Genomic DNA, 8482 nt, shown 5'->3' with positions numbered 1-8482 from the left:
TTATTCTCCTTATTGCTGTGACTAAAAAAACCTGGAAAGGGTGGGTTTATTTTGCCTCATGGTTTGAGGGTACTGCTGCTGTGGTGTGAGGCAAGCTGGTCACGCCGCATCCACAGTCAGGAAGCACAGAGAGATAGACGCTGGGGCTCAGCTTGCTTTGTGTTTTTCTTCCCCCCAGGAACTCAGCACCAATGATGGTATTACCAGTCCACATTTAGGGTGGGTCCTCCCACCTCAATTAACCCAACCTAGAAACCTTCTCACAGATGCCCAGAGACTCATTGTCCGGTCGACTCCAGAGAAGGCCAAACTGGCATTTAGTACTAACCAGAATCTGCCACCTGGAGCTGAGCTCACCTGTGTTCACTCGGGGACAGATGCGGGGAGATCACTGCTCTTCTCTGAGCCCTATTTCAAGTCCACATGCCCTGGAAGCTTGGCAGCCTCTCAGGGTTGCCTCTGAGCTGTGTGACCCAACCTTCTCTGAGCCTCTCCTGCCTTAGAATCACAGGGAAATGTCACCACCTCTATCTGTGAGGCATCATAAAAGACTCATGATGCCGGTGGTAAGCCTGGGCTCCACATCCTTTTGTCCCGTCCAGTTACCTGTATTCAATCACGACAGTGAGCTTCTGCTTCTGAACCACAGCACTTGGTTGCTGGGTGTGCCTGTACCGCAGGGAAGACAGGGTGGCCTGAAGACTTGATCTAGCCTGAAGGGACACTTGTTCAGCCTCAAGACAGTGACTAAAGGAATCAGAAGTGCTCTCTCTCACACACACAAACACACCCCACCACACACACAGGCATGTTCACACAAGCCTATGTACACATGCATGCACCAAATACTGGAAAACCCACAGCACGCACCCCCTAAATTATGCCTCTCTCAAACCCCAGTTGAAACTCTAACATTTGACTTGACTGTTTGAAATAGTCTTTAAGAAGGTAATGAGAGTGTAATTGAAGTGACATGAGATCACAAGGGTGAGGACTCTAATCCCATAAGATCAATGGCCTCATGGGGAGAGGAAGTGGGCCTGGAAAAATTGGGCAGCAGACAACTGACTGTTCTTCTAAAGGACCCGTGTTCAATTCCCAGCATCTACCTGGTGGCTTGAAACCATTTCTAGGAAACCAAATTCCCTCTTCTGAACTTGTGGGCATCCAGCAAACTCACAGACGTAAACATGGGCCAAACACCCATACACATAGAATAGAAATAATAACAAAAAAGAAGGGAAGAGACAACAGTGGCGGGAAGGAGGGAGGGAGGGAGGGAAAGAGGAAGGGAGAGAGAGAGAGAGAGAGAGAGAGAGAGAGAGAGAGAGAGAGAGAGAGAGATCTGAAGACTTGGCTACCTTGTGAGGCAGGAGAATCTTGGGTTCAAGGTCAGCCTCAGCTACATAATGAGTTTGTACTGGCAAGATGGCTCAGTGTGTGCTCACACATACCAAATAAAATAAAAACGTTAAAACCAATCTAGCAATGAAGACTTGGCCACTCTAGAAGACAAAGGGGACGAGGGCTCACACCTCATGATAGTGTTCACCGCTCCAATTGGCCCATCCTCTGGGTCCCTGCTGCCCTGCTCACTGGACTGCCCAGCCCCAGCCCTCTGCAGGTGATCCCATCCAGCCCTGTGCAATTCTGGGTCTCCCAAGCTTTCGTCTTTTCTCCCCTACCTTGACATTTTGAGAATACAGTCATCTGCTATTGTCATGCCAGGGCCCCCGTGCCTTGCCCAGCCTCAGAACAGCATGTCCTTTATGTCTTGGGCTTTGTAACTGGCAGACCTGGGCAGATGCTATGGACGGATGCCTGTGCCCAGGAGAACAACAGAATCCCAATGGGGGTGGGGCAGGAAGGCTGCGCTGTGGCCACTGTGGCCACTGCAGGTTTTTTCAGTGCCAAGGAGACAGAGATTGTTGCCAACCGCAGCAATTGAGACTCTCCCCTAATCTTTCTGGGACCTCAATTCAGGACAAATGCAAATGCAGGACTTTGAAGCTGAACAAAATTGAGGATTAGCAAGTATGATGAAGCAGAATTGGAACTTTTTTATTATTATTAAAAAATGCTTAGAAAGAGGGACTGGCAAGATGGCTCAGTGAGTGGGTAAAGGCTTCTGCAATTCGAGCCTTGAGAGCTGATTTTGATCCCTGGAGCTTGCCCAAGGGTGGAAGGCAAAAACGGGCTCAGAGACCTCTGATCTCTATGTTCTCACCCTTCATATTAGGTACAGTAATAAACAATTTTTAACTTAAAAAAGATATTTAGACAGAAAGGCAGTCAAGAAGATGGTGAGACATAGCTATAAGTGTTTATGTAGACATATCTATAAGTGTTTATGTAAACGTATCTATAAGTATTTATGTAGACGTATCTATAAGTGTTTATGTAGGCTCCTTCAGGCCAAGCCACATGCTAATGCTAAGTACGTTAGCATTAGCCATATTAGCCACTATTCTGGTGGTTTTCAAGTAGCTGAAAATGCTTCTTTTGATAAGTGATATGGAATGGCTTGGTGAGATACCTTGAAGGGAGTTATAATATGGTAAAAATCCAAAACCAAAACAAAACAAACCCCAGGACAAACTCCAAACAAAACCAGGACTCACTGGAGCAGCATAGGGTTAGAACATGTCCTTTTCCTGTAAACGAGAAGATGCTAGAAAATTTCAGGCCCACGGCTGGGAAGAGAGGAAGCGTTAAGCGACTGCTAACTGTGCTGGAGTTCTTGCTTGCTGCTGGCAAGGGACTTCAGCCAACCTCCTCCGACTCTTTTCCCTCTCCTGTTTCTAAGATAGTTCCCCGTATTCCTCCCCAGTCTGGCTACCCCTTCTGCTCTTGGGTCATTGCTGGACCACAGCAGATCCAATCCTCCCTTGGTCAGAGGGCTGCAACCCGACAGTCATCCCAGTGGCCAGTCCTGCCCTCAGCTCACTTAGGCTCTGTGCCTGAGCTCCAGGTATGAGCACAAAGCAGGAATTCAGCCACTCACAGCCTTCCTGGCCTCTCTCCCTCTATGCACACCGTTTAGGCTATGTCACATACTTTCCAACCCAAGCTCCCTAGATTACAGAGACTCAGAAGAGATGCCAGGGGAAAAGGGCGGGGCAGAGGACCTGCCCTTTTGGAACTTCCACCTTAGACACAGAAACCTTGGGCTAAACTCTGAGAAGAGAAAAAGGTTCCAGCCTATATGCCCTGTAGCGCTGAGCTCTGGCCTGGATGGCTGGTTACCTCAGAGATACTAGTAGATTCCTCAACTGGGACTGGGCGCTAAGACCTGGCTACATGCCTGGAGCATAGGCCACAGAGTGCCACGGTTGTCTGCACAGGCTACTGGGCCTGTGCTTAGGGAACAGGCAGGATTATGGATGTAACGTCTCCACCCCCAAACCATGAGTACACATTAACTACTGTTATTACCCAGGTCTATGATCCATGTTATAGGGAACCCACGAGGCTCAGACATAGCCCTGCCTCTGGGGAAACTGCAGCAAGAGCCACAAACACAACTTAGAGATTGAAGTCACTTCAGGAAGCTGGAAACTCTCAGCGATAACTTCTGAGGAACCCCCAAAAGGGGAGCCCTGAGACTTGCTTTGGAGGAACAATCAGGGAAAGATTCCTGGAAGAAGTGGTAAAAAAAATATCCCCTCTAACAGGTCTGATCATGACATTGTAACAGGAGCTGGACAGATGAAGTTCCGTGCACCAGGTAGAAGCAGCTTCTGTGGATGAGCAGTGTCTCCGCCTGACCAGTTCTAGACAGCCCTGAGCACTGGCCTCAGGTCTCAGACTTGTCACATGGGCATCTCAGCCCTTTGCTCTTCCTGCTCCCTCACCTGACACCCGTCATGGCTGCCCTTCTGCATCTGTCTTGCCTGGTCTCTCCTTGCTTCCTGTCTCCCTTCTCTCTCTCTCTCTCTCTCTCTCTCTCTCTCTCTCTCTCTCTCTCTCTCTCTCTCTCTCTCTCTCTCTCTCTCTCTCTCTCTCTCTCTCTCTCTCTCTCTCTCTCTCCTGTTTTGGCTCCAAAAGTCCCAAGAGAAGCTTCAGTTTGGTTGGTAGTCCCTGGGCTGTGGGTCATGGTCCCTAGCCAGGCTGTGACAGCTGCCAGGGATCAAAGATCAGAGTATGTCTCATGAGCTGTGGGATCCACAGAAGAGGTGGCCCTTTGCAGGGCAGCCTTGGGGCTTTGGGAGCCTTCTCAGATCCTCCAGGCCCTTCCTTGCATGCAGAAAGCTTTAGGGCCACAGGCCCCCTGCTACCCAGGTCAAAGGTCAGAACTGTGACCAGCCACTTCCGAAGCTGTGCTCAGACTGCCCTGAACCAGGACCTCCTAGGACCCAGGCAATGGCTTTGTCAAGTCCCATCTTTGGCATCAAACAGGGTGCTGGAGCTAATGAAATTCGGTGCTCACCAAATTGCAAGACATCTTGGGCCAAAGATCGTGCTCTTTTTGCCCCACCAAACACTGTCCCCTTTGCTTTTCCTATTGTTCTTTCCAGGGAAATCTAATTTTAAAACAAAACAAAACAAAACATGTTTTCTAACCAACAGGACACACACTGGTGCCAACAAATATTTGATGGGAAAGCAGTCCTTTGAGCCATTCAAGGTTTGTTTTTTAAGAGACAGGACAAAGTGTCGTCCCCAGCTGTCCTGAGCATGTGTTGGCTACTGCCACCCTCTATTCCTTTGAGCTTGGAAATCTGGCCTGAGGTGTCCAATTGGAACACTGTCATGAGGGCCACATACTTTCCAATCTGGAGGGTGGAGTAGTGGCAAAATCTTCCTTTAAATGGGGACGAACCAAAATATCCCAGTGAGTAAGCGCTGGCAGCCCCAGCTGTTTCCACGCACAGATGTCTCCACACATGGAGTGACTGGCAAAGCAAAATGGCGGAGTCTAGGCCAGGGGTGACTAGAACACAGTGGATAAGTCACAATGGCTAGATGGAACCCAAATGCAGGCAGTGTGTGTCTGTGTATGTGTGTGTGTGTGTGTGTGTGTATGTATGTATATATGTATGTGTGTATATATATGTATGTATATGCGTATGTGATTATGTGTATGTGTATGTTGTAGTATGATGTTCTGTTTTGCTTGCAAATGGGGTCTCTCTATGAAAGCAGCCCTACCTTGCCTGGAACTCTCTGTGTGGAATAGAGTGACCTCAAACTCATGGCAATACACCTGCCTCTGCCTCCTGAGTGCTGTGATTAAATGTGTGTACCACCACATCTAGCTGATGGTCAGTTTTATTAACTTGACAAAATCTAGAGTCACCTGAGAAGAGGGAACCTCAACTGAGGAATTTCCCAGATCATACTAGCTCATGGCCAATGGGTCTGTAAGCGATTGTCTGCAAATATGGTTGACATGAGAGGCACCATCCCTAGGCAGGTGGACAGGGCCTACATAAGAAAGCTAGCAGAGCGAGCTGGAGAGGGAGCCATGAGCAGTTTTCCTCCATGGCTTCTCCTTCAGTTTCTACCCTGACTTCCCACAATGGCAGGTGGTGATCTGCAAGAATAAGCAAGATTAACCCTTCCTCCTCCCCAAGGTGTTTTGATCAGAATGTTCTATGACAGCAGCAGAAGGAAAACCAGAACAGTGTTCACGTACGTGAATACATTATATACATGTATAAGTATATGTGTTTGCACATGTATGTGTGCATTTTGTGTATGCATATAGTATACAAGTGTACATTTGTGGATGTGTGGGTATATGTATCTGTAAGAATAGTGTACATGTGAACATGTTGGTGTATGGGTGTATGTCTTTTAACTATAGCATACATCTCTGCATGAAATTATCTATAGGTATGTGGGTGTACATGTATGTAAGCATAGTGCACATGTGTGTGTGTAAGGATGCAAGTAAGTGGGCCAGTGTAAGTATAGAATACATGTATGCATGTGAGTATGTGTTGTGTAGGTGTAGTGTATGTAAGTAGAGTGTACATGCAGGTCTGTGTGGGGCGAGGACACATGCATGTGTGAGCACAGTATACATGCATGTGGGTGAATGTGTGTAAGTATGGTGTGTATCTGTGTGGTTTGTGCATGCTCTCCTTTTAAGATTGCTCGCTACAGGTCCTAGGATTTTTCTCTCATACAAGCTTTGATGTGCATGCTGTGCCAGGCAACAACGTCATGACAGCCCCTTGGATGCAATTCAAATAAACCAAATTCGGGGGCAGCTGTCACATGAGAATCCATCAAATACCACAAAACCAGAAAAGTGGCTGGGTGCCATCTTGAGAAGAGGGCCCTGCACCCCCACTGTTCCCTGTGTCCCTCCCTGGCTTGAAGGCTGGGCCCATGGAGAAGCAGCCTGGTATCTAAATGCAAGCTTGCAAGCATGTCCAGCCTGCTGCTGTGGGCTATGTGCATCCCAGGATGGCTGTGAATGCAGCCCAATGCAAACACTAAGCTTACAGAAAGCCTTATGAGATGGTGTGCGTGTGTGTGTGTGTGTGTGTGTGTGTGTGTGTGTGTGTGTGTGTGAAACTGAGATGTAATTTGACCTCATGGTTCCTTCAGGTGAAGTTCGCAGATGAGGATAGCAGTTTACCTCAATGTCAAAGGGTCAGACATACTGCCTGAAGCCTACTGGCTGGGGACCTCGAGTGACATTCTGAAGCCTTTGTCTGAGTCCTTGTCTGTCAAGTGTAGTCAGCAATACTTCATTCACAGGGTTATCAGAAAACAAAATGGAAACTATAAAGCAAACACAAATGCAGACATGTACTTAAGACTGGAGCTCCTGGGCTGCAGCGCCCTGTCAGTCTGGAATGTGCTTGTCATGCAAGTGTGAGGACCTGGGTTTGCATCCCCAGCACACACATGGAAAGCAAGGCATGGGAGCTGGGGAAGTGGCTTCATGGGAAAAAGTGCCAGCTCAGAAAACCTGACAATCTGGTTCCAGCTCAGTACCAGAACCAACCCCAAAGCCCTACATGATGCCAACATCTGCAATTCCAGCACTCCCATCTTGAGACGAGAGCTGGAGATTGAAGAACTGGCCACAACTGCTCATGGACCAGCTAGCTTGGAGGACACATCACAGCTGCAGAAACGTCAAGAGAGCTCCCGTCTCGACAAGGGGGGAGGAAAGAACCAACTGCTAGAGGGTTTTCTCCACACGCATGTTGTGTGACATCATCATGCCTCTACTCGCATGTATCCGCACACATACACATACACACACACACAGTGAGGAGTGGCAATGTGTGTTTGCAGCCCCAACACTGGGGGTGAGGAAGGGGCAGAGACAGGCGGATCCCTAAAGGAAAATACCCAACCAGTCTAACAAAATGATAAGTTTCAGATTTAGGCAGAGGCCCTGTCTCAAACACACACACACACACACACACACACACACACACACACACACACACACACACACACACACACACACACACACACACACACACACACACACACACACTAGGGCCGGAGGAATAGCTGACTGATTAAGAGCAAGTACTGTTCTCGAAGAGAACCAAGTTTGGCTCCCAGTACCCATATCGTGCACCTCACCATTGCCTGGAACTTCAGCCCAAGGTGAATCTTATGCCCTCTTCTGACCTCTTTGGGTACTACACTCACACACCCCAAACCTACCACCACCACACACTTAATTGAATTAAAAAATAAGATCTATTTTTTTTTTTAATGAAGGCAAGGTAGAAAACAACAGAGGAAAGACATCTGATGTGTCACGAGTATTTATGCCACACCACACCCTCGCACACATACACACACAGGGCCAGGGTTGGCCCGTCAATGTCTTTGGGAGGCTCTAAGACTGAGACATGAAGTCAGACATGACTAGCTGGGTCTGGCTGTACCCCTTCTTCTGTGACCTTAGAGCTGATGTGAGCTTAGAGCCTACAGCAAGGACTCTATGAACTATGAGGGTAAGGTAAGTCAGTGCTGTCTTCATGGAGAGCCGCTCATCCTCTAGCCCTGGTGTACCCCTTTCTTTCCTCTGGATTAGATCCTCATCCTTGGATATATGAGCGGATGGACTATCCCTGGCATCTAGCACCCCCACCCCCACCATCAGTGGCCAAAGGTGTGGGCCTCATGGGTACATTCCTTGCCTACTATCTCAGCCAGGGCACCCAAGTTCTGGCTTTCCCCCATGGTTTCCAGATTCTCTATAACCTTTCAACTCTCCAGTGTATCAGCCTGTAAGTGCAAGGACCAGATCAGAAGTGGAATAAAGAAAAAGCAGGAAGGCAGTTAGGCCTTACACCCAGCAGCTAGATAGAGGCCAACCAATGAAAACCCAGGGAACCAAATGTGGTGGTGCACGCTTTTAATCCCAGCACTAGAAAGACAGAAGCAGGTAGCCCTCTGTGAGTTCAAAGCCAGTCTAGTGGACATATGAGTTCCAGGACAGCTGGAGCTGCAAAGAGGTTTAAAGCCTATCTCAAAGGAGGAGAAAGGAGGAAAG

This window comes from Mus pahari, chromosome 5 (assembly GCF_900095145.1).
Source record: "Mus pahari chromosome 5, PAHARI_EIJ_v1.1, whole genome shotgun sequence".
Taxonomy (NCBI): domain Eukaryota; kingdom Metazoa; phylum Chordata; class Mammalia; order Rodentia; family Muridae; genus Mus; species Mus pahari.
Note: the sequence above shows the minus strand (reverse complement) of the source record.